Consider the following 6,063-nt stretch of genomic DNA (forward strand, 5'->3'; position numbering starts at 1 on the left):
AAGATGAGGCCTGTAGTTGCTCCGGCTCTTTGTCCGGAAGCAACGTTAAGTAGAGACACTGAAAGAGACAATCCAAACAGAACGTATTTGGACCTAAATGCAGCAGGTAAAATTATAAACTTTCTAGTAGAAACTATACAATAAAATCACGTCCTGTGGAAAAGCCAGACTTTCTCAGGAATACACAAAAAAGCAAAAAGCATAAAAGAAATTAATTTATATCTTTCATGAAAACTCTTGTTTTTTACTCTTTGAAAGAAATCATTAAGACAATTTAAAGACAAATGAGAGACTGCAAGAAAATGTTCAGCATCTGTATATCTTACACAGGCTTAAAGACAGCTCACAACTATCTAATAAGAAGTCAAGCATGCCAGTAAAAATGATACACACACTTCACACACACACAATACACAAAAATATGCTCAACACCCAAGCCATCATGGAAATGATAATTAAAACCCAAATGAGATACTTTGGAAAAGACATCAACAGGAAACTAATACACAATAGTTCACAGAAGCTATAGCCCTAATAGCGGGAAAAAACAGCGCCTTGGAGCTGGGTAGGGGAGTGGGGAATACACATACCCAAATGTCTATCAACCAACAAATGAATAAACAAACTGATGTATATTTATGTAATGCACAGCTGGGGTTCTGCTTAGTTGGAGCATCTGCTTGACATGTGTCTTATTCTCCTTCTGGGATCAGCAAGCCCGCCTAGTCATATTTTTCTAATGACAAAAGCTATCATTCAAGAGAGAACCAGAAATATGCAAATCCTCTCAAATCACAGGTTTAGAACCAGCGTCATGACATTTCTGCCTCATCCTTTTGACCAAAGCAAGTCTCCCAGCCAAGCTGAGGCAAGCATGCATCAAAGTGGATAGAATCTCTTTAAGGGAAGGAGCCACAAAGTCACCTGACAAAGAACGTGAATCAGGGAGGTGCAAAGCATCGAAGTCTTTAATACAATATCCAACAGATCTGATACTTTTTGTGTTGTTTTGTTTATAACTTATTTATTCATTTCACTTTTATATCCCAGTTCATTACAGTGTTGACTTCTACTATGACTACAATTACCTACTTCTATTATATTCACCAGATTGTTTTTGTTGTTGATCTAGAATGCTCTTGATTTTGAATGCCCATAGACAATTTGATTGATTTGAAGTTTCCATCTTCTCTCATATTTTTGGTATAGACAATAATATTTTCTATTAATAAAAAGAATCTTCTCTCATTTTTTCCAATTTCTATATATTAATCACCTCCTTGTGTACTATTGCTTTGTTTATGATTTCTAGTACAATGATAAACAAAAGCAACACTTTTAAGGTATGCCCTCTCCCCCTATTATATTTTAACTTTTTAAAAAGAATTCATTAAAATGTTAATATTTGTTTATTCGAAATTTATTTCCATTTGCCAAAATATTTTATCAATTTCTCTACACATTATATTTTTGTATCTCAATTATATATCTCTGTATTCACTTTTTTCTCCTTTAATACTTTTTAGTGAAGGTCTCTGTGTTATAAATGTATTGGTCTTTACATATTTGAAAATGTCTTCATTCTGCTTTCACTCCTAAAATTATTGAGGCTGGCTGCAAATTTATTCTTTGACAGCTTTGCTCCCACCCTGCCTTTGAATTTTAAAATATTGTACCATTGTTTGCTGGCTATTATTATTATTATTATTACTATTACTATTATTATTATTATTATTAATGAGAAGTTACTTCTCTCAGTCATATTTTTTTATTATAAAGCGACCTTATTTTTTTATAGATACTAATACAGTTTCTTTATCTTTGGTGATATAACATTTCACTACGCTGTCTGAGTGACTATTCATTTGTATCTTATTCACTGAAATGATTTTGTATTCAAAGCACATTTTCGATCTAAACAGTAGTGACTATCTTCAAATCTGGAAAACTATCTCAAGTATTGTTTGTACATTCCCTTCTTTTACTTTGCAGATGCTTTGAATGGATTTTGGAATCTCTCAATTTATCCATGCCTCTTAATTGCTCTTCTTCTTCTTTCTCTAGGCTATATTCTGTGAGAATTTCTCCATGGCATATTCTTAGTTCATTATCTGCCCTCTGACTGCATTTATTATAGAGTATATTCACTTACTGACCTTCCATTCAAATGCCTACATTTTTTATATCCAAGATTTGTAATTATTTTGACAAATACCTGAACTTTTCTCATTTACTCTTGATTTTGTTTTATAACCCTTTTTAATAGAAATTTTACCTTTATTTATCTTTCCAAATATTCTCAAAACACTTAATATCTTCAAGATACTTTGCATAAAATAAATTGTAAGTGGAATAAATAATTATTCAGGGTGTTGATCTTATTGGCCGTTTGAAGAAGCGGGGCTTTCTTTTTTCATGAAAATGTGTGTATTGCAGGCCCATTTGAGCAAAAGAGAGTTCTTTGTCACTCCCTCCCTCAATGGTCAATTTTAATTGTCCAAATGTTTTGTGATTCTCTCTTTCCAGGCCTCTAGTTCCCTGGGTCAGAATCAGCTCTAATAATTACACCTGGGTGTGACTGCCCCATGGGGGTGTGGCAAATCCAGTTATAGTACCAGTAGGTGATTGACTCTTTTCCTGGTATCCTGGCATCTCTCTAGGGTCACCACTTTGGATAAAGGTAGAGCCTTACTAGTGGTCAGATCTATTGTTTCAGATTCTCCAAATGTATGGAGAAAGCTGCACCCTAGCTTTTGAGTTAAAATATTAAACATGGCCTTATGTCCCAAAATCACACAGAGAAAATTAGTTCACTTTAACCCACAATAGCTAAACTTTGGCAGCTCATTATTTGCTTCTGGACACAGATACCAGCAGGCCTGTAGCCTCAGGACCTACATACAATTCTGTTTCTACCTAGTTTTTAGTTCACAGAGATGTTCTTATATTTGAGCCTGGCTGTAGTATTTTGTTTTACTCTTTTTATAATATAGCCATTATTTCAGTAAGCTTGTAGAAGAAATGGCTATCAGAGCTTCAAATGATTGTGCCATAATCCATGTAAGCAATATTTTTATTTCCTTCATATCTTGTGTGTTAATAATTCACACATTTTTTGGAGCCAACTGCAGGAGCTTTGAAATGTGTTCTACAAATAGCAGGGAGAAGGGGAAAAAAGACACTTTGAAAATATTATGGTTTTTAAGAGTTTTAAAAGTAAACTTTTTAAACAATAATAAAAGTGCATGACAAAAATATATTTCCATGAATTTTTATAAAATTAACATATAACTAACCCAGAGATAAAAACAAATACTACTAACAAATGTAGTCCTTCTCACTTCAGTCTCTTCCTTGTGTCATCCAAAATAACCACTAATTTGACTTCTGCCATGAATCAGTTTTGTTTGCCCATCTTTGAACTTAATAAAAATGGGATTAAATAGTATGAATTCTTCTTGGTTTAGCGTCTTTCATTCAACATTATGTTGTAAGTTGCACCCATTATTTGCATATAGTTATGGTTTGTTCATTCTCCTTACAGTATAACATTGATTATACTTCCTGGCTCCTAGCCGTTGAGTGGAGTTCTAAATCTAACTCTGATCTATGAACTGAGAGTAGAAGGGATGCTGGTACTTCTGGCCTGAACATTTAATTATCAAGGTGGCACCTTCAAGAGCTATCTCACTGCCTTCTGACATAGTTACCAACGATAATTCAGTTGATAGCAGCTCCCCCAGCATGAGGTCCCAAATGGCTATGATGACCAGAGACCTCTTCACTTAAAGTGCACTTGTTAAGGAAGAAGCAAACGCTTACTGTTAAGTGGGTCACATTTTGGGGGGTGTCACCAGTCCACAAGTTCTTTGCCAGCCTCACTGATCTCTACCCTCAAGACAGATTCCACTTATCACTGATTTATAAGTTTGGAAAATTATTTCCATCAGCATATGTTCAGAGGTTCAAGTGAAATACAGTTGGCCCTTGAACAATGCACGGGTTAGGGGCATCAACCCTCCCCGCAGTTGAAAATCTGCAAATCCGCCTATGAAATAGTTGGCCTGCCACATAAGCGGTTCCACATCTGTGGATTCAACTAACCATGGGTTGACCCAGTTCAAACCTCTGTTGTTCAAGGGTCAACTATAAAGTGTTATAATTTAAATCTGCCTAAATCTACATTTCCCTAACCATGTTCTGCAAAACATTGGCCCTAGAATATATCTGTAGATATTCCTCTTAAAAGTGTCCAATATTTTAATAAAATTGATCAACCCAGTATATTCTAGACCATTCTTAGAGAGCAAAAATATCTAAGGACCTTTAGGAGATCTTGCAGTTAAAAAGCTGGTTTATCTTTATTCAAGTAAAAGCTATTTGAGTATTGATAAAGAATCAAATCCTTCTATAATAAAACAGAACCACATTTTCATAATTTGAGGAATAAAGTTAAAGGTGAAGCACATTAAAAGCTCTGTAACGTTTAACCCTATAGATACTCAGATCTTTTTCAAATGTACGTTATCAATGCCCTTTGCAAATAGTCTCCTGAAGTTTGCTGGCTGTATCTACAGAGTGCCCTCCTCTCCTGCACTAAGTTTCATAAAGTCTTCTCTCACCTACCTCAGTGTCACTGGTCCTCTCTTTCCTTGGTGACACCAAGGTGATTCTCAAAGAGATCCTTGGTTGTGTCTGTGTAAAAAGAAAACCTAAACACTGTAAGCATTAAGGAATTAGGTATGAGGGACTCCAAGATTCTGACTATTGACCAGTTCCCCCTCTCCTGAAGATTTTATTAAAATTTGGAGTCTGCAGTCTGATAGCTCACGATAACACTGGAACTTCCTTTGATCAACCTTTGGAACAATGTTTCAAAGTTTGGGAATCACCTAACAAAAAATTCTGCTGTCCCAAGAGGAAGTCTTAGAGCATCCTTTACCTACTGGCCAACCTGACTGGCACAGGTGACTTGGCTTTAGCAAAAGTTATACAAACCAAAAGTTTGCTTTTACATTTAAAGTCATGACCTCAACTTCTCCTACGTCTTTGATTTTACTAGAGACATCACAATCTCATCAAAGATAAGTCTCCATTCTGTAATAAAAGAAAGAAGGAAGAAGAGGGGAATGATAGGTAACAGAAAGAATAAAAGGGACAATGAATAATCTTGGAGAAAAAAATGACCCTGTTATTCTCCCCACCTCATGATCTCCATATCTTCCACCCTTATGGAGATCCAAAAATAAAGTTTCTGAGTTACAACAATCTTGACCTTCAATTCACTGCACCAATGATCACAATCAAATTCAACGAACATTTATGACACACATATTACATGGTTGGATGGTGCTAGGTCCTGGGCTTTGAGAAAAAGGCATGAAATCATTTCCAGTAAAGTAAACAAAAATAGACAAGCATTAACCGATGCTCCTCAACCCTAGCACTTCTGGTGCAAGTGGAGTCATGTGAACTGGAATATGTCAGATCCCTCTGCTTCATTCTGCTTTTGCGTTCTGCCAGATCTCTAGACCTCGCTCAGATGCTTTCAGGAAATTTAGTGTCTCACACGGTTTTGCTATTACTCATCTCATGTTCTTCTGCTTCAACCATCTAATACCAGCATACTCAGTGAGAGTGTGGATTGTTTGCCCAGGTGTTGGTTCCAGGTGGTCCCCAAAGCGGCAGGTGTGTGAGGTGCCAAATGAAATGGCATTCATCATTGCACGGAAATGGGGTGAATTCTCTCTTCCTTGTCTTTGTTCCACACTGTCACCCACACCCAAAAGCCAAACTGTCACTCAAGGTCTAGGCTACCCCACTCCCCGAGGCCTCCATCTCCAATGAGGAAAACTGGCATAGCTCTTTCCCTGAAGCACTCAGTGCTAATCACTAGAAACGGGTAGATGATAAATGCCATGTTCTTAGGAGTATGTTTTTGGTTCTATAAAATAAAATCTATAAAAACTTCAGGTACTAAATGCAGATATGTTCTCACCAAGCTCTAGTTCTCCAGTGAACCCACTCATGCAGATAGATGACTTGGATGACTTGGCCCTCACC

This window comes from Vicugna pacos, chromosome 2, assembly GCF_048564905.1.
Source record: "Vicugna pacos chromosome 2, VicPac4, whole genome shotgun sequence".
In the NCBI taxonomy this organism is placed as follows: Eukaryota; Metazoa; Chordata; class Mammalia; order Artiodactyla; family Camelidae; genus Vicugna; species Vicugna pacos.